The sequence below is a fragment of the Syngnathus floridae genome, chromosome 5 (genome assembly GCF_059516105.1).
Source record: "Syngnathus floridae isolate MCC-2025c chromosome 5, RoL_Sflo_1.0, whole genome shotgun sequence".
NCBI lineage: Eukaryota > Metazoa > Chordata > Actinopteri > Syngnathiformes > Syngnathidae > Syngnathus > Syngnathus floridae.
The window spans coordinates 20,855,295-20,883,090 of NC_142417.1; the positions used below are offsets into that span (position 1 = coordinate 20,855,295).

Sequence of the window (27,796 nt, forward strand, 5' to 3'; positions counted from 1 at the left end):
TGAGGTGACATCAGACCCAAGTGAGTCACTGGCAGAGGAGCTCAACTGCTTCTTTGACCGGTTTGAAGCTCCACAGCCTCTCTCACCTGCTGTAGCCCTCCCCCCACCCCCATCCACACCAGATCCCAGCACCCCTCCGCTCACTGTAAAGGAGCAGGAGGTGAGGTGTGTGCTCCAGGCAGTAAACCCTAGGAAGGTTCCTGGTCCAGATGGAGTACCTGGCAAAGTGACCAGAGGCTGCGCCCACCAGCTGTCCCCAATTTTCTGCAGGGTCTTTAACCTCTCGCTGGCACAAGCAGTCATCTGATGGCGCCGCGGATGGCTGCCACGGTGAGTCGCTCTCTGTTTCTTTGTCTTATTTTGTGTGTTTTCTGCGTCTTCTGCTGTCCATCCCGGATCACTTTTACTAGAGAAGCACTGTTAAACATCGGTCAGTCTTCTTCTGGTATTTTCTCTCCTGTTTTCTCTGATTCAGACTGTTTGTCGGAGATTTTAGCCGGAGCGGCGGTGCTATACAAGCTAGCGCGACGGCGGCGACGCGGAAAACGAGCCGGAGCCCTCGTAAAGCTGAGGCAGAGAGGGTTCCGTTCTGCCCTACCGTCAATTCATCTGGCGAATGTCCGCTCCCTGGCGAACAAGATGGACGAACTGCTGCTCCTCACTTCAAGGAACACGGACTTCAGCAGATCCGCCGCGCTGTGTTTTGTTGAAACGTGGCTTAGCGAACGAACCCCCCACCACGCCATGGAGTTAGCTGGGTTTCGGCTAACGCGTGCAGATCGCAGCGCGGAGCTCTCCGGAAAATCAAAGAGAGGTGGTCTCTTTTTCTACATTAATGAACGTTGGTGTACTGATGTCATGGTGTTGAAAGAGTTTTGCAGCCCTCTCCTAGAAACACTTTTCATAAACTGCCGGGTGATCTTTACAGGGCGAACCTCGCACACGAACTCCCCAGATACAGACAGCACATAACGTGTCCCACCAGAGGGGCACAGACACTGGACCACTGCTACACCGTAATTAAGGATGCATACCACTCTGTGGCTCGTGCAGCTTTAGGACTCTCGGACCACTGTCTAGTTCATCTGATCCCTGCCTACAGACAGAAACTAAAAACTTCTAAGCCTGTGGTGAGGACTGTCAGGAAGTGGACAGTGGAGTCAAGGCAGAACCTCCAAGCCTGCTTTGACTGCACCGATTGGAGAGTTTTCGAAGCTGCAGATTCAGACTTGCATGAACTCACTGACACTGTCACATCATACATCAGTTTTTGTGAGGATCTGTGTGTGCAGACTAAGACCTTCTGCACGTACAACAACGACAAACCTTGGTTTACACCGAACCTTAGGAGGCTGCGCAAAGTCAAGGAGGAGGCCTACAGGAGCGGCGACCGGGACCTGTTCAAGCAGACCAGAAACACACTGAACCGAGAGGTCAGGAAAGCCAGGAGGTGTTACGGGGAGAGCCTGGAGAGACACCTCTCTGCCAATCCTGATCCCTCAACAGTGTGGAAAGGCCTGCAGAGCATCACGGGCTTCAAGAAACGAACCCCCCGTCCTGTGGAGAGCCCAAGGCTCGCTAACCAGCTAAACAGGTTCTACTGCAGGTTTGATCGGTCCTCCCACACAACGGGACTTCCTGCAGCACAATCCACATACTCACCTCCCCCCACAACTGCTCTGTCCACACCTCCATCACCGTGGTCACCGACTCTCTCTCTTGCAGAGGCCGCGCCCGCACTCCAGATTCGCGAGGAGGAAGTGCGCCAGATGTTCCGAAGACAAAAGATCAGGAAGGCACCGGGCCCAGACGGCGTGTCACCTTCCTGCTTGAAAGTTTGCGCTGAGCAGCTGGCGCCCACCTTTGCACGGATCTTCAATCGTTCCCTGGAGCTGTGTGAGGTGCCCGCGTGCTTCAAGAGCTCCACCATCGTTCCAGTGGCCAAGAAGCCCGCCATCACAGGTCTGAATGACTATAGACCTGTTGCACTGACATCTGTGGTCATGAAATCTTTCGAGAGGCTAGTGCTGAACCACCTGAAGGATGTCACGGGCCCCCTGCTGGACCCCCTCCAGTTTGCCTACCGGGCAAACAGGTCGGTGGATGACGCGGTCAACATGGGACTGCACTACATCCTGCAACACCTGGACACCCCAGGAAAGTACGCCAGGATCCTGTTTGTGGACTTCAGCTCGGCGTTCAACACCATCGCTCCTGACATCCTCCAACAGAAGCTCATCCAGCTCGCGGTGCCTGCCTCCACCTGTCAGTGGATCACCAGCTTCCTGACCAACAGGAGACAGCGTGTGAGGCTGGGGAGCATCACATCTGACACTCTGACTACCAACACTGGAGCCCCTCAGGGGTGCGTCCTCTCCCCACTGCTCTTCTCCCTCTACACCAACGATTTCTCCGCAAGTGACTCTTCTGTGAAGCTCCTGAAGTATGCAGACGACACCACTCTCATCGGACTGATCCAGAACGGTGATGAGACTGCGTACAGACAGGAGGTGGAGCGGCTGGTCCACTGGTGCAGCCAAAACCACCTGGACCTGAACCCGCTCAAGACCGTGGAGATGACAGTGGACTTCAGGCGAGGCCCTTCACCACTTTCACCCCTCACTATCCGCAGTAATACTATTCTCTCATCAGACACCTTCAAGTTCCTGGGAACCACAATCTCTCGGGACCTGAAATGGACCGGCCACATAGACTCTGTCCGGAAGAAGGCCCAGCAGAGACTGTACTTCCTGAGACAGCTCAAGAAGTTCAACCTGCCGCGGGAGCTGCTGAAGACCTTCTACACTGCCATCATCCAGTCTGTCCTCTGCACCTCCATCACTGTCTGGTTTGGATCGGCCTCCAAACAAGACAAGCACAGACTGCAACGGACAATAAGGACTGCAGAAAAGATAATTGGAATCAACCTCCCATCTATTCAAGACTTGTACCTGACCAGGACCAGGAAACGTGCAAGTAACATCTCAACAGACCCTTCGCACCCAGGTTGCAGCCTGTTTGAACTACTCCCCTCCGGACGCCGTTATAGAGCTCTGTACACTAAAACCAGCAGACACAGAGACAGCTTCTTCCCCCAGGCTGTCGCTCTGATGAACTCACACCACTCTTAGAGTCTCAGAGTCATTACTGTGCAATAACATCCGGCTTTCCACACCTTTTTTGTTTACACTGTTTGTACGATGTGTCCTCTCTGCATCCATTGCAGCCTGGTCATCCTAGAAGAGGGACCCTCCCATCTGTGGACTTTTCTCAAGGTTTCTCATTTCCCATAGCTGGAGTTTTGAGTTTTTCCTTGCCCTCTTGGGAGTTTAAGATCTGGGGATGTTTGAGAATATCTTTCGTTCTTCACATGTGCTGAGTGTTGTTGTTAGTCACCTAAATGTTGAACAGAGGCTGTGATTTACCGAAGTCAAATTCCTTGTTTGGCACGCTCAAACATGGCGAATAAAAAACTCTTGAATCTTGAATCTTGAATCTTGAATCATTCCTACCTGCCTGAAGTCAGCCACAATAATCCCCATACCAAACACTTCACCCCAACCAGCCTCAACGACTACCGCCCTGTTGCTCTCACCCCAGTAATAATGAAGTGCTTCGAGAGACTGGGTCTGTTGGGTTGTCCAACACATCAAGGACTGCCTCCCCCCCACACTCGACCCCCATCAGTTTGCATACCAGGCGAACAGATCTGCGGAGGATGCCATCACCATAGCTCAGCATGTTGTGTTGAGACACCTGGAACGGCAGCAGAGCTATGCGAGAATGCTTTTTGTGGACTACAGCTCGGCTTTCAACACAATCATCCCAAACGTTCTGGTCACAAAGCTGGACACTCTTGGCCTCCCCCCTCTCACTTGTACCTGGATCAAAGACTTCTTGACCAACACGCCCCAGACTGTGAGACTTGGCCCCCACCTTTCATCTACATGCACACTGAGCACTGGTTCACCACAAGGCTGCGTGCTGAGCCCTCTCCGCTACTGTCTTTATACCCATGACTGCAGTCCGGCCCACGGCAACAACATGATTGTAAAATTTGCTGATGACACCACAGTGATCGGGCTGATCTCGAATGGTGACGAGATAGCCTATAGGGAGGAGGTCCAGAAGCTCACAAACTGGTTCTCTGCAAATAACCTGGCTCTGAACACCAAGAAAACAAAGGAGATCATCGTGGACTTCAGAAGGAAATCAAGAGATCCCCCCTATGCATCAACAGCGAGATTGTGGAGAGGGTCCACGACATCAGATTCCTGGGAGTCCAGATCTCTGATGACCTCTCCTGGACACGCAACACCTCAGCTGTCATCAAGAAGGCTCAGCAGCTTCTACACTTCTCAAGAGTCCTCAGTAAGAGCAATATGGATCAGAAGCTTCTGCTCGCCTTCTGCCATTCCTCCATTGAGAACCTGCTGACGTACTGCCTCACCACCTGGTACGAGAGCTGCACTGCTGCAGACAGAGGGAGGCTACAGAGGACAGTCAAAGCAGCGCAAAGGGTCATCGGCTGCCCTCTCCCCTCCCTGACATACATATACAACACCCCTTGTGTCAGCAGAGCTCACAACATCATCAAAGACAACACACATCCCACCTCCCAGGTGTTTGAACTGCTTCCTTCTGGAAGGCGCTACAGAGGCATTCGAACAAGGACTACCAGACTGAAAAACAGTTTCTTCTCAAGAGCCATCACCACTCTGAACTCTGAGAGAAAACAACACCCTATATTACAACACCGATACTCCTTTAAAAACTATGTGCAATAAGTATTTATTATCTACTTTCTGTACAAACCTCATTCATGTTAATACATGTACCCATATTGAACATACTGTAAATAAGATTTTTTAACCTTCATTCTTAGACTAATAGCTATACTGCAGGGGTGTCCAAGTCCAGTCCTCGAGGGCCGCATTCCTACATGTTTTCCAAGTTTCCCTCGTTAAACATACCTGTGCAGGAGCCTGATCATTGAATCAGGTGTGTTTAACGAGGGAAACTTGGAAAACATGGAGGAATGCGGCCCTCGAGGACTGGACTTGGACACCCCTGCTATACTGTTAATAAGATCTTTCACTTTTATTCTCAGATTTCCTTTTATACTTTTTTTAAATGTTGTAATGTTTGCACCAGGAAGGGAGCAGCTATCAAAATTTCGTTGTACAACTAAGTTGTAAAATGACAATATAGGGAATTCTATTCTATTCTATTCTATCAGATTTGCGGCCGTGTGTTTTGGACACTCGGGTGAAGGGAGGGGCGGAGCTGTCAATTGATCAACACCTGGTGGTGGGTTGGCTCCGATGGTGAGGGAAGATGCCGGTCCGACCTGGCAGAACCAAACGCACTGTGCGGGTCTCCTGGGAACGTCTGGCAGAATCCCCTGTCAGGAAGAGCTTCAACTCCCACCTCCGGCAGGGCTTTTCCTACGTCCCGGAGGAGGCGGGGGACATCGAGTCCGAGTGGACCATGTTCCGTGCCTCCATTGTTGAGGCCGCCGACCTGAGGTGTGGCCATAAGGTTGTCGGTGCCTGTCGTGGCGGCAATCCCCGAACCCGCTGGTGGACACCGGCGGTAAGGGATGCCGTCAAGCTGAAGAAGGAGTCCTATCGGGCTGTTTTGGCCTGTGGGACTCCGGAGGCAGCTGACAGGTACCGAATGGCCAAGCGGAACTTAGCTTCGGCGGTTGCTGAGGCAAAAACCCGGGCGTGGGAGGAGTTTTGCGAGTCAAGTCAAGTTTATTTGTATAGCCCTAAATCACAAACAGTCTCAAAGGGCTTCACATAGCCAAAATTGACAATTATTCTCAAAGCATCCCCTGATCTTAAGCTCCCAAAAGGGCAAGGAAAAACTCAAAAAAAACCTGCACCGTCAACACTGTTTACAGTGGAGATAGCGTGCTGATGACTTCGACTCGGGACGTCGTGAGTCGGTGTGAAGAAGACTTTGAAGACCTCCTCAATTCAACCGACACGCCTTCCGTTGTGGAAGCAGGGGCTGGAGACTCTGAGGTGGACTCTCCAATCTCTGGGGTTGAAGTCACTGAGGCAGTGAAAAAAACTCCTCGGGGCAAGGCCCCAAGGGTGGATGAGATCCACCCAGAGTTCTTAGAAGCCCTGGATGTTGTGGGGCTGACACACCTCTGCAACATTGTGTGGACATCGGGGACGGTGCCTCTGGATTGGTCCCCCTCTTTAAGAAGGGGGACCGGAGGAAGTGTTCGAACTACAGAGGAATCACCTGGTAAGGTCTATTCAGGGGTGCTGGAGAGAACGGTCCATTGGGAGGTCGAACCTCGGATTCAGGAGGAGCAGTGTGGTTTTCGTGCTGGGCGTGGAAGAGTGGACCAGCTCAGCTCTATACCCTCGGCAGGATCCTCGAGGGGGCATGGGAGTACGCTCAACCAGTCCACATGTGTTTTGTAGACTTGGAGAAGGCATTCGACCGTGTTCCTCAGGAAGTTCTGTGGAGGGTGCTTTGGGAGTACGGGGTGCTAAGCCAACTGATAAGGGCGGTTCGGTCCCTGTATCATCGGTGCCAGAGTTTGGTCCGCAGTAAGTCGGATTCGTTCCCAGTGAGGGTAGGAATCCACCAAGGCTGTCCTTTGTCACCGATTCTGTTCATAACTTTTATGGACAGAATTTCTAGCCGTAGCCGAGGCGTTGAGGGTGTTGTGTTTGGGGACCTCAGCATTGTGTCTCTGCTTTTAGCAGGCACGTTGGTGCTGTTGGCTTCTTGAAGCCGTGATCGCCAGCTCTCACTGGAGCTGTTTGTAGTCAGCACCTCCAAATCTGAGTCCATGGTCCTCGGTCGGAAAAGGGGATGAGATTCTGCCTAAAGTGGAGGAGTTAAAGAATCTTGGGGCTTGTTCACGAGTGAGGGCAGGATGTAGCGTGAGATCGACGGGCAAATTGGTGCAGCATCGGCAGTAATGTGGACTCTGTACCGGTCCGTCGTGGTGATGAGAGAGCTGAGTCAAAAGCAAAGCTCTCAATTTACACGTCGATCTACGCTCCTACCCTCCCCTACGGTCACGAGCTATGGGTCGTGACCGAAGAACGAGATCCCAGATACAAGAAGCCGAAAGAGGTTTTCTCCGCCGGGTGTCCCGGCTCCCCCTCAGAGATAGGGTGAGAAGCTCGGTCACCCGGGAGAGACTCGGAATAGAGCTGCAGCTCCTCCACGTTGAGAGGTGCCAGATGACGTGGCTCGGGCATCTCATCAGGATGCTGTTAGAGTGGTGCTCACTCTAACTTATTTTGCAAGAACCACACGGGAGACAGTATGCCCTTTTAAACACTTGCTAGTGGAGAGTCATTCCCAGACATGATCCCGTACCTGCTCCAAACACAATCTTGTTATGGGTTACTAACTTCAGAGCCAGTGGATCAGCATTGAAACGAAAATCAACCCGCCAACCTCGCACCACCAGAACTCCAGAAAATGTGGCAGCGGTAAGACCAAAATAACATTATTTGAAAATGAAACGAACCAAAACAAAATGGCATTATGTATAGTTTTAGAAAATAAAAAACTTTTTTGCTTCTTTAATTTATTTGCATTTTATTTCACCTCCAAATGTGTCGAGTCATTTTGCCGGACCCTGTACATAAATATTATATATAATAATAATAATAATAATAATAAATATAATATATAAATATTATTTTTTTAATGTTATGCGGATGACACCCAATTATATATGCCGTCGACAAATCCGCGGGATTGTTGTAATCTTGCTGACATAGAACAATGGATGTCTCTCAATTTCCTACGTCTTAACCAAGACAAAACCAAGATGTTGATAATTGGTCCTGCTTATTATCACCACCTATTTGAGGAAACCACTGTAAATATGGATACAATAAATGTATTATTACTCAAAGTGATACTGTGACCAATCCCGGGGTTATATTTGACCAAACGCTCCCCTTGCAAAAACACGTTAAGAACGTAACTAGAACTGTGGTTTTTCACCTCCGTAATATTGCTCAGATTCGTCTGATTTTTTCAACTCGCGACTACTCTACCATATTGTTCTCTGGTCTTCCTAAGTCCTGAAATAAAAGTCTAAAGTTGGTACATAATATTGCGACAAGACTGCTCACGAGGACGAGCACATTTTATCACATGACTCCAATGTTAGCCAACTTACATTGGCTCCCGGTCCATATAAGATGCAACTTCAAGGTTTTTTCATTAACCTATAAAAACACTGCATGGCTTAGCACCTTCGTATCTCCTTGACCTAGTTGTAGCTTAGTATGTTACATTCTTTTAGTGACCCCGAGGGCCAAAAAAAAGTCCGTAGGGTCTAGAGGATTTTCTATTCGGGCTCCAGAGCTTTGGAATGTCCTCCCAATAGATTTCAGAACTGCTACCTTAGTAGAAACATTTAAGACACAATTAAAGACACATTTTTATGCTAGCGCCTGTAATTAACCAGTGTTGGCCGATTCGGCTGGAGTTGGTGTGATTTGGGTGGCTGGAAGATTTTGTGCAGGACTGAAGAGGGGTTTGGAGTTCCCGACATTGTATAAGATGAGGCCAGAGTAGAATTTTTGGATATTGCTTGTGAAATAATGTCCTTGCCCTGTGCGATGTGGGTAGTGTACATATCCTTATGAATGGTGCGACTGTTTTTTTTGTGGAGGCATTCAAGTTGAGGCTTTTTGGAATTCAAGGATCTGAATTGGGTGGTAAACCAGGGTGCAGGTGTCGGAAACAACGCAAATATTTTTTTCAGGGGAGTGAGAAGGTGAGAGAGTTAGTGAGGCAGGTGGTGTAGAGAGCGGCCTGTTCGTCGGGGTTGGAGAGAGCTTCGGGAACAGGAAAATGGTCAATATGGGTGCGGCCCGTGTCAATGTCAATGTCCTTGGTGTTCCGAAATGAGATGAAACGGGTAGATCTGATTCAAGAAAGGCATAGTGATGCGTTAAACGTGAGGAGAAAGTGGTCAGTTACAGGGAGAGCATCAGCAGTGGGTGTGGAGATGATGAAGCCACAGCAGTAAACTAAATCTAACGTATGTCCCAGGGATGAGAATTTTCCACGGATCCTCGGATCCGGTGTTTTTTTCCGTCGAAAGTATCATTTTCGTGAATCGTGTTAACCCGTTGAGAAAATCTTGTTTATATATGGGGGGTGGGGGGGGGTGAGCGGCAACGTTAGCCTCAGTGATTCGCGAGCATTCGCCCGCCCGCCGCGACGGCATCTTACGAAATCGGCGTGCCTCTGTAAACCTAACTAACTGGCATCACTGATGTGACATCATCCTCCTTATTTTCGGCAGCATTTTGGCGCTACTTTCATCACATCATTTCTTCTTTGTGTTTTCGGAGAACTAAGTGTTTTCACACCGCCACAAAGTGAATTTGCGATTGGGTTTTCTTCACTTGTAGACGAGTTATTTAGTTAGATAGATCCAGGGAGATATATATATATATATATATATATATCTTGCCCATTTGTGCACCAGGTCAGAGACGAGTTAAATCCATGTAAAAGTCCAGAGGTTGGGTACGAAACCCCAATAAGCATAATCAAGCTGAACGAGGCAGCAACTGACCTGAAGAACAAGATCACGGTGAGAATGAATGCTCGGGAACCTAGATACACACTGCAGAGGCTAAGTGAAGTACCCTCAGAAAGTCTCCTAGAAGATGTGAATGCAGCATTGACAACAATTCCTACGGCTACCATCACTGAAACCAATGAGTTGATATACACCTCAGCAGCAGTGATCCTAGAAATGCTTGGCTACAAGAAGAATGACCATATGCGACCACAACAGTGCCCACCATGGAAGAGAAGGCTGGAGGCCAAAATCAAGATAGCACAGAGAGAAGTGAGCCAAATGACAGAGGCCCAGAAAGGTGCAATGAAAAAGCAAGTTCCCAAGAAATACAGCCAGATGCCCATACCTGATGCACTCGAAACTGCCAAACAAAGACTCCAAGCCTTGGCCAGCCGCCTAAAGAGGTACACAAGAGAGAATGAAGCCAGACGAATAAACAGGTTGTTCACAACACAACCAGCGAAAGTGTACGCTCAGTGGCAGGGGAATAATAGCAGAGCAGACCCACCAAGGCTGGAAACTGAACAGTACTGGAAGGATATATGGGAGCGGGAGGCATCACATAAGAAGGATGTACAGTGGCTGATGGCTCTGAGAAAGGACCACAGCAAGCTCCCTGAACAGAACCCAGTAACCATCACAGTGGCAGACATCCAGAGAAGAGTCTCAGGAATGAAAAACTGGACAGCACCAGGCCCTGACATGATCCACAGCTACTGGCTCAAGAAACTTACAACTCTCCATGAGCGCCTGGCAGCACAAATGAACCAGCTGCTAAGGGATGGGACTCACCCTGAATGGCTAACCCAAGGTCGTACGATCCTGATCCAGAAGGATCCATCAAAGGGTACAGTCCCATCCAACTACCGGCCAATCACCTGCCTCTCCACAACATGGAAGCTGATGTCGGGCATAATATCAGATAAGATCAGCAGGCACATGGATCAATACATGAGCACTGCTCAGAAAGGGATTGGTAAAAATACCAGAGGAGCAAAACATCAACTCCTGGTGGATAGAACAGTCACCCAAGACTGCAGAACTAGACGTACCAACCTGAGCACTGCCTGGATTGATTACAAGAAAGCATATGACTCAATGCCACATACTTGGATCACTGAATGCTTGAGGCTGTACAACATCAATGGGACTCTGAGAACCTTCATCGCCAACTCGATGAAACAGTGGAAAACCACACTTGAAGCCAATGGCAAGCCACTTGCACACGTGACCATCAAATGTGGCATATACCAAGGAGACGCTCTGTCCCCAATGCTGTTCTGTATAGGACTGAACCCCCTCAGCCAAATAATCAACAAGACGGGCTATGGATACCAACTCAGGAATGGGGCCACCATCAGCCACCTCCTCTACATGGATGACATAAAGCTGTACGCTAAGAACGAGCGGGACATTGACTCCCTGATCCACACTACCAGGATCTACAGCTCTGACATCGGAATGTCATTCGGACTTGAGAAATGTGGCCGCATGGTGACTAAAAGAGGAAAGGTAATCCACACAGAGGGGGTCTCACTCCCAGAAGGAACAATAGCAGACATTGAGGACAGCTACAAATACCTTGGAATTCCACAGGCAAATGGCAACCTTGATGAGGAAACAAGGAAAGCAGCCACAGCCAAATACCTCCATCGAGTAAGGCAAGTCCTAAGAAGTCAGCTCAATGGCAAGAACAAGTCCCTAGCCATTAACAGCTACGCCCTACCAGTAATCAGATACCCTGCAGGAATCATACGGTGGCCAAAGGAAGATATACAGACCACAGATATCAAGACACGGAAGCTCCTAACCATGCATGGAGGGCTCCATCCCAAGTCCAGCACCCTGAGACTGTACACTAGCCGTAAAGAAGGAGGCTGAGGACTAGCGAGCGTGAGAGCTACTATCCAAGATGAAACATCCAAGATCCATAAGTACATCAGGGATAAGGCCCCAACGGATCACGTGCTCAGTGAATGTCTCAGACAATGGGCATCAAAGGAAGATGAGGTGCTGGAGGGACCATCATGGGAGGACAAGCCCCTACATGGGATGTACCACCGAAACATAGCTGAAGTAGCTGATATCCAGAAATCCTACCAATGGCTAGAAAGAGCTGGTCTGAAGGACAGCACAGAGGCACTGATCCTGGCTGCACAAGAACAGGCCTTGAGCACCAGAGCAATAGAGGCCCAAATCTACCACACCAGACAAGACCCCAGGTGTAGATTGTGCAAAGAAGGTCCTGAGACAATCGAGCACATAACTGCAGGGTGTAAGATGCTGGCAGGTAAAGCATACATGGAGCGCCATAACCAAGTAGCTGGAATAGTGTACAGGAACATCTGTGCAGAGTATGGACTGGAAGTCCCAAGATCCAAGTGGGAAACACCTCCAAAGGTGGTAGAGAATGACCAAGCCAAGATCCTCTGGGACTTCCAGATCCAGACAGACAGAATGGTAATGGCGAACCAACCGGACATTGTGGTGGTGGACAAAGAGCAGAGGAAAGCCGTTGTGGTTGACATAGCCATCCCAAATGATGGTAACATTAGGAAAAAGGAACATGAGAAACTTGAGAAATATCAAGGGCTCAGAGAAGAGCTGGAGAAGACCTGGAGAGTTAAGACTTCAGTGGTACCTGTGGTCATTGGAGCACTAGGGGCAGTAACCCCCAAACTGGAGGAGTGGCTCAAACAGATCCCAGGAAAAACATCTGACATCTCAGTCCAGAAAAGTGGTGAGGAAAAAGTGGTGAGGAAAAAGTTTATACATATATATATATATATATATATATATATATATGTATATATCGCCCCCCCCCCTCCAGACCCCCGGCGACTTTTCAGTGTTTTTTCACATTTGCCATTCTCATCCCTGGTATGTCCTTTAGTGTGGGTGGAGGAATCAATTGATTTTTTTACTCCAAAACTGTCCAGGGAGGACGTACAGTCTCTGGTGAGAGGCAGGATAGGAGTTCTCCTACAGAATTAAATTGGATGAGAGAGTGGTCAAATACGAAGTGAGTAAGGAAGACAATTCACTGATAAAATCACTATGTGGTTTTGAGGAGGGACGGTAGACTGTGGCGGCGATGATTGGTGAGGGCCCAGAAAGTTGAAAAACAAGGCAGTCAAAAGATGCAAATGTGGAAACAGAGACAGACAGGACTCTCCACCCCGGCTGTTGCCATGGGTATAGCCGATGTAAGCAAAGCCAGGAGAACGATGGTGGTGGGAAAGGAAAAGCCTGTTGTTTATATATCTTTGCAAAGATCAGTGGTGTTTTTGATCTTAGACCTGAAATAGCAAATTTTGTACATTTGTTCAACTGATTTGCCGTGGATGGATATGTCAAAAGGCTGGAGTGGGTGGCCAGGATGGGATTGTGCCAGGACTTTTGTTTTTCCAACATTGACATCCAGGCCTGCACTCTCATATGCTTCCACAAAAGCATCAGTAGAACCCTGTAGGTCAGCAGGAGAGGAGGCTTGGGCACAGCTGTCATCAGCATACTGGAGTTCTGAGATTCTCGTTTCAGATGTCTGATCGGGTTTTCATGTCGCGGGCTGAAAAGACCACCATCCACCCGGTATCTGATACGTAACGCACACCAAAGTGGGGGTGAGACGTATTGACATGCTGCAGAACAGCTGCAAGATAGAGCAAGAAAAGTGTCGGCGCGAGTATGCACTCCTGGTTAACTCTGGTGGCAATGAAGAATGATGGTGACGCAGAGGCACCACAAATGACAGAGCGCCTCATTCCATCATATAGGCCCCAAACTCGTTGGACAAAGTGTCTGGGGCAGCCAAACTTCTCAAGCACTCCCCAGTGGACAGCACGAGAGACAGAATCGAAGGTTTTATGTAGGTAAAAAAAGTCATCATCATGGATTGCTGTTGTTCCCTAACTTTTTTGAGCAGCTGGCAAGAACAGCAAATCATCTCTGTGATTCCTCCGCCTGGTCGAAAACTGTGCTGAGACTGGAAGTACTGACTCACCAAGCTTATGAAAGCGTTTGTGAAGGACTCTGGCAAAAAACCAGTGATGGCGAGCAGGAAGATGCTGTGAAAATTTCCACAGGCAGAACGGTCGTCTTTCTTAAAGATGGTCACGATAAGTAGTTCTTGGGGTACATACTTGGATTTCCACATTGATAAGAAGAGGAGGGACTCGCCTCAATCCAATCGCGCAACTACAGCACACCGCCGATATATTAATATATTAATATTTTTAAAGTCCTGATGTACTTTCCAAAATTTAAGTGGACATCAGTGCGCAGGGATCTTAATTTTGTCCCATCACGCGATTGCAGCGCACCGCCGAACGCGCAGCCGTTGCGCGCCGCCGACCGCGCAACTGCACCGCGCTGTTCGCATTATTGTGACAGAGCAGTCGCTAAAATTTAGAAAATATTTTTAAAGTCCTAATGTCCATCCATCCATCCATCTTCTTCCGCTTATCCGGGGTCGGGTCGCGGGGGCAGCAGCTTTAGGAGGGACTCCCAGACTTCCCTCTCCCCACCCACTTCGTCCAGCTCATCCCGGGGGATCCCAAGGCGTTCCCAGGCCAGCTGAGAGACATAGTCTCTCCAGCGCGTCCTGGGTCGTCCCCGGGGTCTCCTACCGGTGGGACATGCCCGGAACACCTCCCCAGGGAGGCGTCCAGGAAACATCCTGATAAGATGCCCAAGCCACCTCATCTGGCTCCTCTCAACGTGGAGGAGTAGCGACTCTACTCCGAGTCTCTCCCGGATGACCGAGCTTCTCACCCTATCTCTAAGGGAGAGCCGGGACATCCTGCGGAGAAAAATCATTTCGGCCGCTTGTATCGGAGATCTCGTTCTTTCGGTCACGACCCATAGCTCGTGACCATAGGTGAGGGTAGGAGCGTATATCGACCGGTAAATTGAGAGCTTTGCCTTTTGGCTCAGCTCTCTCTTCACCACAACGGACCAGTACAGGGTCCGCATTACTGCCGACGCTGCACCGATCCGCCTGTCGATCTCACGCTCCATCCTCCCCTCACTCGTGAACAAGACTCCAAGATACTTGAACTCCTCCACTTGGGGCAGGATTTCATCCCCGATCCGGAGAGGGCATTCCACCCTTTTCCGATCAAGGACCATGGACTCGGATTTGGAGGTGCTGACCCTCATCCCGACCGCTTCACACTCGGCTGCGAACCGTTCCAGCGAGAGCTGGAGATCACGGCCTGAAGAAGCCAACAGCACCACGTCATCTGCAAAAAGCAGAGACGCGATGCTGAGGTCCCCAAACCGGAGCCCCTCAACGCCTCGGCTGCGCCTAGAAATTCTGTCCATAAAAATTATGAACAGAATCGGTGACAAAGGGCAGCCTTGGCGGAGTCCAACCCTCACTGGGAACGAATCCGACTTACTGCCGGAAATGCGGACCAGACTCTGGCATCGGTAATACAGGGACTGAACCGCCCTTATCAGTTGGCTCGGCACCCCGTACTCCCGAAGCACCCTCCACAGAACCTCCCGAGGGACACGGTCAAACGCCTTCTCCAAGTCCACAAAACACATGTGGACTGGTTGGGCGAACTCCCATGCACCCTCGAGGATCCTGCCGAGGGTGTAGAGCTGGTCCACTGTTCCACGGCCAGGACGAAAGCCACACTGCTCCTCCTGAATCCGAGGTTCGACCTCCCGACGGACCCTCCTCTCCAGCACCCCTGAATAGACCTTACCAGGGAGGCTGAGGAGTGTGATTCCCCTGTAATTGGAACACACCCTCCGGTCCCCCTTCTTAAAGAGGGGAACCACCCCCCCCCCCCCCCAGTCTGCCAATCCAGAGGCACTGTCCCCGATGTCCACGCAACGTTGTAGAGGCGTGTCAGCCATGACAGCCCCACAACATCCAGAGCCTTTAAGAACTCCGGGCGGATCTCATCCACCCCCGGGGCGTTGCCACCGAGGAGTTTTTTAACTACCTCAGTGACTTCGACCCCAGAGATTGGAGAATCCGCCTCAGAGTCTCCAGGCCCTGCTTCCTCAATGGAAGGCGTGTAGGTGGAATTGAGGAAGCCTTCGAAGTATTCTCCCCACCGACTCACAACGTCCCGAGTCGAGGTCAGCAGCACGCCATCCCCACTGTAAACAGTGTTGACGTTGCACTGCTTTCCCCTCCTGAGACGCCGGATGGTGGACCAGAATTTCCTCGAAGCTGTCCGAAAGTCATTCTCCATGGACTCACCAAACTCCTCCCACGCCTAGGTTTTTGCCTCAGCAACCGCCGAAGCCGCGTTCCGCTTGGCCATCCGGTACCTGTCAGCTGCCTCCGGAGTCCCGCAGGCCAAAACGGCCCGATAAGACTCCTTCTTCAGCTTGACGGCATCCCTTACCGGCGGTGTCCACCAGCGGGTTCGGGGATTGCCGCCACGACAGGCACCAACGACCTTACGGCCACAGCTCCGGTCGGCCGCCTCAACAATGGAGGCGCGGAACATGGTCCACTCAGACTCAATGTCCCCCGCCTCCCCCGGGACGTGGGAAAAGCTCTGCCGGAGGTTTCCTTAAATAAGTGTTGATAACGAGTAGGACCAATTATCAACATCTCAGTTTTATCTGGGTTAAGACGAAGGAAGTTGAGAGACATCCATTTCTTGGTGACATTCCATGTCCCAAGAGCCAGCTTCTGCAGCCGGGGATCAGACCGCCAAGGTCCCTGCCTTTGGCTGCCGCCCACCTCACATTGCACCCGACCCCTTCGGCCCCTCCCACAGGTGGTGAGCCCATGGGAAGGGGGACCCATGTTTCCATTTCGGGCTATGCCCAGCTGGGCCCCATGGGCGAAGGCCCAGCCACCAGACGCTCGCCTTCGAGACCCGCCTCCAGGCCTGGCTCCAGAGGGAGGCCCCGGTGACCCGCATCCGGGCGAGGGAAAACAAAGTCCATTTGTGTTTTTTGTCATAAGGGGCTTGGGTGAGCCGTGCTTTGTCTGACCCCTCACCTAGGACCCGTTTGCCATGGGTGACCCTACCAGGGGCATGAAGCCCCCGACAACATGGCTCCTAGGATCATAGGGGCACGCAAACCCCTCCACCACGATAAGGTGACGACTCACGGAGGGGAAGTCCTAATGTATTTTCCAAAATTCAAGTGGACCTCAGTGCGCAGGGAGCTTAATTTGGTCCGATCGCGCAACCGCAGCGCGCCGGGCGCTCAGTGTAGCATTGCTTTAGGAGCATCTTTGTGTTGTAGGATGGCTTTACTGCTCCCACTTGCTTCCTTTGGAGGCATGATTGTTGCAATCCTCAGAGTAACGAGAACGTAATAACGAACGGAGTCAGTTGGCATGTAGGTCCTCTGGGCTCATCTCGCGAGGTTTGACAACCGAATTTTGTCCGACGTCTGAAGAAAAAAAATCTTGAATTTTTTTGTTTGAATACCGATTTGTTCGAGAACCGGGACGTTCGAAAACCGAGGCTCCACTGTACTTGAACAGTTTTTACTAGTCTGTGATTTCAAAACTAGTTATTCATCAGTGTATTGTGTAACTTAAATAATATAAGGCCCTCATAATATGAGGTCATAATGGCCCTCCGAAGGAAACTATGACTACTATGCGGCCCGTGACAAAAATGAGTTGGACACCCCTGCCTTTCGTGGACATCAGGGACAGTGCCTCTGGGGTGGTGTTGCCCCTTTTTGAGAGGGGGGACCGGAGGGTGTGTTCCAACTACAGAGAAATCACACTCCTCAGCCTCCCTGGTGAAGTCTAATCAGGGGTGCTGGAGAGGAGGGTCCTTCGGGAGGTCAAATTTTGGATTCAGGAGGAGCAGTGTGGTTTTTGTCCTGGCCGTGGAACAGTTGACCAGCTCTATACCCTCGGCAGGATTCTCGAAGGTGCATGTGAGTTCGCTCAACCAGTCCACATTTGTTTTGTAGACCTGGAGAAGACGTTCGACCGTGTCCCTCAGGGAGTTCAGTGGGGAGTGCTTCAGGAGTACGGGGTGTCGAACCAACTGATCAGGGCGGTTTGGTCCCTGTATCATCAATGCCAGATTTTGGTCTGCATTTCCGGCAGTAAGTCGCATTCGTTCCCATTGGGGGTTGGACTCCGCCAAGGCTGCCCCTGTCACCGATTCTGTTCATAACATTTATGGACAGAATTTCTAGGTGCAGCCGAGGCGTTGAAGATGTCTGGTTTGGTGACTTCAGTATTGCATCTCTGCTTTTTGCAGACGTGGCTCCTTCAAGCCGTGATCTCCAGCTCTCACTGGAGCGGTTCGCAGCCGAGTAGGAATCGGTTGGGATGAAAGTCAGCACCTCCTAATCTGAGACCATGGTCCTCAGTCCGAAAAAGGTGGAATGCCCTCTCCGGATCGGGGATGAGATCCTGCCCCAAGTGGAGGAGTTCAAGTATCTTGGCGTCTTGTTCGCGAGCAAGGGTAGGATGGAGTGTGAGATCGACAGGCGAATCAGTGCAGCGTCTGCTGTGATGAGGTCTCTGTACCTGTCGGTCGTGGTGAAGAGGGAGCTGTGCTGAAAGGCAACACTCTCAATTTACCAGTCAATCTACGCTCCTACCCTCACCTATGGTCACGAGCTATGGGTCGTGACCGAAAGGACAAGATCCCGGATACAAGCAGCTGAAATGAGTTTCCTCTGCAGGGTGTCCGGCCTCTCCTTAAGAGATAGGGTGATAGGGTTCATTTTTGCACCCATTTCTGTTCATATCCTCAACAGTACTGAAAATCTTCCAACAAAAGTTAATTTGATTCTTAATTCGAGGTAAGATAATTGCAGAATAAAATGGATTTACAATATCAGAATATAGTTCAATGGTACATTATCTTGAGTGAATGTGAGAGCTTTGGGGGGATACCAAATGTCTGATTTTAAAGCAGTAACGCTTTGATTTCTAGCCCAGTTTTTTTATCGGGGCAACTGACCACAGGGCAACCGGCGGGTAGTGTAAAGGATAGCAGCGTGGGGCAACAGATGGGTAGCATACCGGGTTGGAACATGGCAAGAAGGTGGGGCAATAGACCGGGCAACAGACCGAAGTGACACAGACCAAACTGACACAGGGCTGGGTATGTGGAGTTTATGTAGGTAGTCTAACAAATTTGGAGCAGGTTTGGAAATGAGCCGTAGGTGCGGGCAGTTGGCGTAAATACTGCTGACGGGACGGGAGGGGCAGGAGGGATGAGCTGTCCAGAGAAGTGGTCATGCAGATGCATGACAACATCAGCTATGATCTCATTCTCCTTTATTTTGCAAACACAATATTTAACAAAACAAATGAACATAGTTGGTATGAATATATCATCTAGCTTCAGTTTTTGGACTGGGTCTAAAAAACGCCACTGGTCTATCTCAGAAGGCTGAAACGGTTTAATAACCAATGAGGTGATTCTATTAAGTCACTTGATAGCCTTTGATAACATTGTTTATTCTGACTTAAGTGATTTATCGGTGTTAACAGGCCTGTTCTAGGCATACTTTCCCACGACATGTTAATTTGAGAATCATTGTGGGCTTTCCAACCCAATCATTGCCTTTCCATATGTATCAAATAGTCCCCGAAAAGTTTCATTTAACAAGGGTAGAAAAAAACGTCTTTGTTTTGCAACCTTTTTGTGTCTACTGTTGCATGATCGATTTTAAAACAGCATTTTGGATGCTCAAGATTGTTTTCCAAAGAGTTTTTAAGTCTAACTACAAAATATCTTTCACAATATGACAAAAACAAAAGTCAGAATTCTAGGCACTTTTTAGGAAAAATCACTGTTTACAGTTACTGTAAGATACACCTGATTTTGTCAAAACACTACATATATGTTTTCACAATATTTTTAAACTAACAGTGTTTCCTCATGAATAAAAGCCCTGTGTTTTGATTAGTTTGATCCATGAAACAATTCAGTAGGCATGTGTTACAACTGAGTAAAGTAATCAGGATCATTAATATTTCAGACTCTGCCACACCCTCCCGACTGCTATTCAATCACAGCTCCTGTTCCACTCTGCATTTTATGTTACCATTACTTATTTACTGATGTAGAAGGTGGCAGGACATACACGGTGGTCGGACATGAGCCGCAGGGCTTCTCATTGAGCAGGAGGCTGTATTGTGGGGGTAGAGGTTTACTAAGCATCTGTGCCTTGTCCTCTATTGCCTTGTACAGTGCAAAACAGAAAGAGGTCATGTTAAAATTTGTATCAGGTCACCATGAAAAAGCTTTCCCGGATAAAAATATTTATTATGATCACTCAGTGCGTTTATTTTGCTTAACCCTGAAATATGAAAGTCATGTCAAGAATGACCCCAAGTTCCTTTTATTTTTATTTTGTTCATGATTCTATATTTTTACAGTTTAATCTTTTATGACTTCCTCAAACACGTTATCTTTGACACAAGGACATTTGGAATTGTTTCGAACTGTTATAGTTTAAAAATAATTGCAATTTTCCTAGCCCTACAACCTCTCAATAAATGACAGAAAAACAAATTAACCAATCACATAATAAACATAACCAATCTTCCTTTTGGTTCACAAAAGATATTGTTTAAATTTTGTACACCAATACAGGAAAAATTATTCATACCCCTCTTTTCGTAACAGAAAAACCATAATGACCACTACTGTAACTATGAGTCACAGCCTCTGGCAACTGCCTCATTTGCCTCTTATATTGACTCAATTGATAATTTCACAAATGATTTCAGTGACGCTTTCTTAAAGGCTCTCGGTTTTATGTCTTCAAACTCATCCGAGGAGGCTTAAGCGGATGAAATTTGCACACTTAAACAGGAAGCTTGAGCTAAAATGGTATATAACTAAACTTGAAGTTTTCCTTCAAATATTTGGACCTGGGTGGGTCAGTGACGCACTGGTTAGCACGTCCGCCTCACAGTTAGGAGGGTGCGTGTTCGATTCCACCTCCGGCCCTCCTTGTGTGGAGTTTGCATGTTCTCCCCGTGCCCACGTGGGATTTCTCCAGGCACTCCGGTTTCCTCCCACATCCCAAAAACATGCTTGGTAAGTCGATTGAGCACTCTTGGTGTGAGTGCGAGTACGGATGGTTGTTCGTCTCTGTGTGCCCTGCGATTGGCTGACAACCGGTTCAGGTTGTCCCCCGCCTACTGCCCGATGACTGCTAGAGTAGACTCCAGCATGCCCACGACTCCCGTGGGAACAAGCGGTATAGAAAATGGATGGATGGATGGATGGATGGATGGTTGGATGGATGGATGGATGGATGGATGGATGGATGGATGGATGGATGGATGGATGGATGGATGGATGGATGGATGGATGGATGGATCGATATTTTGACCTTGATTTCTTTTGCCCGAACACACTCACTAAATGCAAAACCACTCAAAACCACTTGTTTTCAGTGTCGACAGTTGATAATGACAATGTTGTCAGTCTTCTTTTTTGTCATTAAAGTGATTTTTAAGCAGTTTATACTTTACATTCAAATTAAGCTAATGAATTTTTCGATAAATGTTTTGTGTCCTATGAACCAATGGAGGATAATTCATTAATGACAATGTTGTACTTTATGTACACAACTCTTTATTCGTAATTAGGGTTGCCACAAATTAACATTATGTTTGTCAACTAATCACCAACAGAATTCACAATTAGTCGACTATTCTAATCATATGTGAATCGAGTCATACTGCACCAGCAGGCATAGTAACCATCGCTATCTCACAGACAATTAAGTAGTACTTTCAATTTTGAATGAACTTTGCAGTTTGTATCAGTATTCCTGATATTTTTAGAAGTGAGGGAGCAACTGAAATTTAATGCTGTACTGTGACCTTATATATACTTTTAGCGTAAATGTTTAGTCCATTTTAAAATGAAATAAACAACTATACACTGTCCAAAGTTGCACAAGTACTATGAAACTATCCATTCATCCATCCAAGTCAAGTCAAGTCATCCATCCATCTTCTTCCGCTTATCCGGGGTCGAGTCGCGGGGGCAGCAGCTTTGGGAGGGACTCCCAGACTTCCCTCTCCCCAGCCACTTCATCCAGCTCATCCGGGGGAATCCCAAGGTGTTCCCAGGCTAGCTGAGAGACATAGTCTCTCCAGTGCATCCTGGGTCGTCCCCGGGGTCTCCTACTGGTGGGACATGCCCGGAACACCTCCCCAGGAAGGCGTCCAGGAGGCATCCTGATGAGATGCCCGAGCCACCTCATCTGGCTCTTCTCAACATGGAGGAGTAGCGACTCTAGTCCGAGTCTCTCCCGGATGACCAAGCTTCTCACCCTATCTCTAAGGGAGAGCCCGGATATCCTGCGGAGGAACATTTCGGCCGCTTGTATCCGGGATCTCGTTCTTTCGGTCACGACCCATAGCTCGTGACCGTAGGTGAGGGTAGCAGTGTAAATCGACCGGTAAATTGAAAGCTTTGCCTTTTGGCTCAGCTCTCTCTTTACCACGGCGGACCGGTACAGAGTCCGCAATACTGCCGACGCTGCACCGATACGCCTGTCGATCTCACGCTCCATCCTCCCCTCACTCGCGAACAAGAACCCAAGATACTTGAACTCCTCCACTTGGGGCAGGATCTCATCCCCGATCCGGAGAGGGCAGTCCACCCTTTTCTGACCGAGGACCATGGACTCGGATTTGGAGGTGCTGACCCTCATCCCGACCGCTTCACACTTGGCTGCGAACCACTCCAATGAGAGCTGGAGATCACGGCCTGAAGAAGCCAACAGCACCACGTCGTCTGCAAAAAGCAGAGACGTGATGCTGAGGTCCCCAAACCGGACCCCCCAACGCCTCGGCTGCGCCTAGAAATTCTTTCCATAAAAATTATGAATAGAATCGGTGACAAAGGGCAGCCTTGGCGGAGTCCAACCCTCACTGGGAACAAATCCGACTTACTGCCGGAAATGCGGACCAAACTCTGGCATCGGTGATACAGGGACCGAACCGCTCGGCACTCTGTACTCCCGAAGCACCCTCCACAGAACCTCCCGAGGGACACGGTCGACCGCCTTCTCCAAGTCCACAAAAAACATGTGGACTGGTTCGGCGATATACCCTCGAGGATCCTGCCGAGGGTGTAGAGCTGGTCCACTGTTCCACGGCCAGGACGAAAACCACACCGCTCCTCCTGAATCCGAGGTTCGACCTCCTGACGGACCCTCCTCTCCAGCACCCCTGAATAGACCTTACCAGGGAGGCAGAGGAGTGTGATTCCTCTGTAGTTGGAACACACCCTCCGGTCCCCCTTCTTAAAGAGGGGAACCACCACCCCAGTCTGCCAATCCAGAGGCACCGTCCCCGATGTCCACACAATGTTGTAGAGGCGTGTCAGCCTTGGCAGCCGCACAACATCCAGAGCCTTTAAGAACTCCGGGCGGATCTCATCCACCCCCAGGGCCTTGCCACCGAGGAGTTTTTTAACTACCTCAGTGACTTCGACCCCAGAGATTGGAGAGTCCGCCTCAGAGTCTCCAGGCCCTGCTTCCACAATGGAAGGTGTGTAGGTGGAATTGAGGAGGTCTTCGAAGTATTCTCCCCACCGGCTCACGACGTCCCAAGTCGAGGTCAGCAGCACGCCATCCCCACTGTAAACAATGTTGACGTTGCACTGCTTCCCCCTCCTGAGATGCCGGATGGTGGACTAGAATTTCCTTGAAGCCGTCCGGAAGTCATTCTCCATGGCCTCGCCAAACTCCTCTCACACCCGGGTTTTTGCCTCAGCAACCGCCGAAGCCGCATTCCTCTTGGCCATCCGATACCTATCAGCTGCCTCCGGAGTCCCGCAGTCCAAAATGGCTCGACAGGACTCCTTCTTCAGCTTGACGGCATCCCTGGGGATTGCCGCCACGACAGGCACCAATGACCTTACAGCCACAGCTCCGGCCGGCTGCCTCAACAATGGAGGCGCAGAACATCGTCGACTCGGACTCAATGTCCCCCGCCTCCCCCGAGATGTGGAAAAAGTTCTGCCGGAGGTGGGAGTTGAAGCTCATCCTGACAGGGGATTATTGCCAGACGTTCCCAGCAGACCCTCACAGCGCGTTTGGGTCTGCCAGGTTGGAGCGGCAACTTCCCCCTCCATCGGAGCCAACCCACCACCAGGTGGCGATCAGTTGACAGCTCCGCCCCTCTCTTCGCCTGAGTGTCCAAATGTTCAAATATTATTTTATAGATCAGCCAGAGTTCACCCAGCCCCCCCATCTGCTCCAAATGAACCCAAAATGTTTGTTCGTTTGTGCTTCGTTTGTACTGGTTTGTGCTGCAAAATTTGTCATTTGTGCTGCTACGATTTTGTAGATATTACACATTTATTTAATAGCGATGACGTCACCCAGCCCCCCATTTCCCTCCAAATGGACCCAAAATGGTACCGTTCATTTGTGCTGGTTTGTGCAGCAAAAATTTTCGTTTGTGCTGCTTTGGTTTCGTAGATTTTACACATTTGTTTTATAGCGATGACGTCACCCAGCCCCCCAATTTCCTCCAAATGGACTCAAAATGGTACCGTTCGTTTGTGCTTCGTTTGTGCTGGTTTGTGCTGCAAAATGTTTTGTTTGTGCTGCTACGGTTTCGTAGATATTATACATTTAATTTATAGCGATGACGTCACTCAGCCCCCATTTAACTCCAAATGGACCCCAAATGGTACCGATTGTTTGTCCCGCAAAAAAAATAGTTTGCGCTCAGTGAACCATTCAATTTGTCATTTATTTAATATTAATTTATTTTCTAGAGATGTCAAATCCTTGCTCCATGGATCGTTAATTAACCATTTGTTTGTGCCATTGTAATTTTTCATTATTAAAATCATGTATCTTCATTCACCCTTGCCATGTATTTTATTCTAACAATTTTTCACTTGACATCATGATAACTCCTCCATTCTTACTCATGTATTTTCCAACTAATTACTATACAAAGTGACCTCTGCAGGCCGGTAAGACATATCGCAACAGGGTGGCGAAAAACAAAGACATGCAACTTTTTCAAGCGACAAATGCACAACTATCTCCAAAGATTTAATAACAGTGAGTGACAGAAAGCGTCTTTTTCTGTGAAGTGACCATCGACCAATGTAAGCAAAATGTTTAAAAAAAAAAACGAGTTCATACAATATAGAATAAAAAACACCCCAGGTGGTCTGAATAGCTAGTTAGCTAACATTGTCTTATTAGACGTGTGTAATTTGCACAGACCAAGAGAACTAAATTTCGAAAGAAAGCATGCTTGATACATTTTGATGTCAAAATATTTTTCCCTTTGCATAATTTTTCCGTCCATGCATAGCAATTATAATGAACACGCATGTGTAATTTTAATTATTCAAGCAATGAATCCTGATTATATTTATGTGTCCTTCAACTAGATGCCCAAACAACCAGCCGTAGACAATGATTTAATTGTTGCAGTTCTCTGCTCATCAAAAGAGGCCATACTTGAAAATGGTAACATTGCCACTCCAAGCGCTACTGTGTGGATAGATCTGAGTGAAAAGAAGATGTCTGCAAAGGCTCTGTACACCTTTGTAAAAACAAACAGACACAATATCTCGTCAGCTCTGGGATTCAGTCATGATGAAACTGATCCTGAAACTAGCAGTGAAGCAAGCTCGGAATCAGGCCCTGAACGGTCATTTCAGCTTCATATTCCTTTTGACAAGTGGATAGAATTTATTCCGGAAAAGGCTGAATACAAAGATAAGAACTGTCGAACCCATAAAAGAGAATATACAATTTTGAAGCCTGGCACCAGGACCCACATCATAAATGAACAAATCTGGAAAACAGTCAAAATTCCTTGCACATTTGTTTTTAAAAGAGCCAAGGTCTATCCATTGGTCTCACATAATTATATCAAAATCAGAGGATACTGCAAGGAGAGTCATGGCCTTCTCAACATTAATTGTGGCGGAGAGCCCAATAATATTGTACTGTTTCATTAAGAACAGTGATGACGCCCTACACACTGGTAGCTCAAAGCGGTTTCTATCTGGACAGTTGCGTGTGCAGGTAGCCAAGGAACTTTGTGAGGGATTATAAAATAATCTTTCCTAACTAAAAAACCATAGCAGCACAAACGAAAATATTTGCTGCACAAACCAGCACAAATGAAAGGTACTATTTTGGGTTCATTTTGAGCAGATGGGGGGCTGGGTGAACTCTGGATGACCTATAAAATAATCTTTTATAACTAGAAATCCGTTACTGCACAAACAATTTTTTTTACGACACAAACCAGCACAAACGAAGCACAAACGAAACAGACTATTTTCCTTAAATTTTGCGTGGGGTGGGGGGCCAGCTTCACGCAGGTACTTTGTATTGATCATTAAAATTATTGTTTTACTGTAGTTATTTGTAAGAAAGTGTTTACTTCTCTTTGTTAAACAAACGCTTGGACCTGAAAACTGTCACGTGCCGGCGCCACCTGCGACAGGACCACGCCCCCCTGTTAGTGGAATCGCCGTCACCTGCCACGGGCTCATGGACAGCGCTATATCAGCGCCGCCAGCGCAGACCCGAGTGTCAGTCTGTCCCGTGATGCTTCGCTCATCTCTCCCTGAGAAACTGACGTTACAATCCGAAATCCGCAGGACTGCTTGTCCACCCCAGCCAGATCGCCGCTCCAGCGCCAGCTATTCCCATCATCCCCTTCTACAATAAAGACTCTGTCGCTATGCACTTGGCTGTACTGTCTGATCCCTTACAAAAACAGGTTTTGTTCTTTGGTTTCAAAGTTCTGACTATATAATAACGGTTAAAAAAAAAAAAAAAGGGTTGTACTTTACAGATTTCGCCCATCACAGGTTCTTTTTGGAACGTAACCTCAGCGAAAAACGAAGTATTACTGGACAAAATATGCTATGCAATTAAAAAAATAAAAGATGGAGAGTAATGTAATTTTTTTAGCTCTATAAATTACCATATTGTAAAGAACCAGGGTATGTGTGTTATTGTTGTGTTGCTTCACTTGCTTGTGTGAGTGTCACTCTCTCCACATGTACCAGAGGAGTATTACTCGTTTAACTAAGGGGAAAAGAACCACTTTTGTCATTTCCTAAGCAACAATGAAGGACATAGCAAGCACAGCTGATTTATTCTTGGTAAAAAAAGAAGAGGAAGCGATTATCCTGTTCAAAGTTTGTGAATATCAAGCAAATATTAAATGATCGGCTTGCACCATGTCATGAGCAGATGAACTTGGCTATTTAGAAATGGTGGTATTCTCCTGGGGAAAGTGATGGTGCTTGCTGGTTAAGTAGATTAGGTTGGGGTGGAGGGGCTAGGATCCAGCTGGAAACGAAACTGATATGCGTTCACACACAAAAAAAAAAAAAACAGGTACACCCACAACAACCACCCCGTCCCATCCCCCGGATAGCCCTCTCCCCAGCCCACCTCCCTCAAGGCTGGTGCCACCATCAACCTTGAACTCTGATTTGACCTTGTCTATGAAGGCTACCCTGCCCGCTGTGTGCATGATCTGCTGTGTGCCACCCCCACCTTTATTTTCCTCTTCTGCTCAATAACTCTTCCTCTTAGAGCTGCAGCAACATTTCACGGCAGCAGAAATACACAGAAGAGAGAAAGAAAGGCACAAATGTTACTGTTACTTGCTGTGGCGGAAACAATTTGAAAATGAGTGATGCTTTTTGAGGCCCATGGGGCACTTGTGTCTTTCTCACTGTCCCTCTTGCTCTCTTACTCTATCTGTGCAGGAGGAGGGGTGATAGCATAAAGGAACAAGCCCAACAACAGCGGATTTTGAAAGAGCTAACCAGTGGGTGGATTAAGTATGTCATTGAATGGGGTTCTGTTGTAAATGGCAGGGTGGGGTGGGTTTTCATCCCCATCTGGTCTTTTTAAAGAATACTTTGTGGTAATTACCCCCCAGACAGCATTGTAGAGCGCCCAAGCCGTCTGACCAGGTGCCTGCAAGTCCCGCTGCGTCCACTATTCAAAGGCACTGCATGCTATCCTGTAGAAAATCCAAGGTCACCACCTGATTTTTCTATACTACCACAACACTTACTTTTTTTTTTTTTTTTTAACAAAGCGTGATCCCAACACACCAACTGTGTCATTTTTAAATATAAAGAATGAAACTGGTGTGAACATTCTGCTATATAAAAATTCTAGGCAGAAAAGGGGGAAAAAATGCAATATTACGCACGAAAAAGGTCATCCCAAAAGCTCACCTTG

The 27,796-nt window shown here is 48.4% G+C and overlaps 1 long non-coding RNA gene across 1 annotated transcript in view; it reads left to right on the top strand.

Annotated features, from left to right (window-relative positions):
* The window catches only part of LOC148398516 (uncharacterized), a 50,407-nt gene extending 22,910 nt beyond the window's left edge, over window positions 1-27,497 (top strand). The window contains exon 3 of the long non-coding RNA XR_015858670.1: window positions 27,313-27,497. This is a non-coding gene — a long non-coding RNA (uncharacterized LOC148398516). The remainder of the gene's footprint in view (window positions 1-27,312) is intronic.
* Window positions 27,498-27,796: the final 299 nt, after the last annotated feature.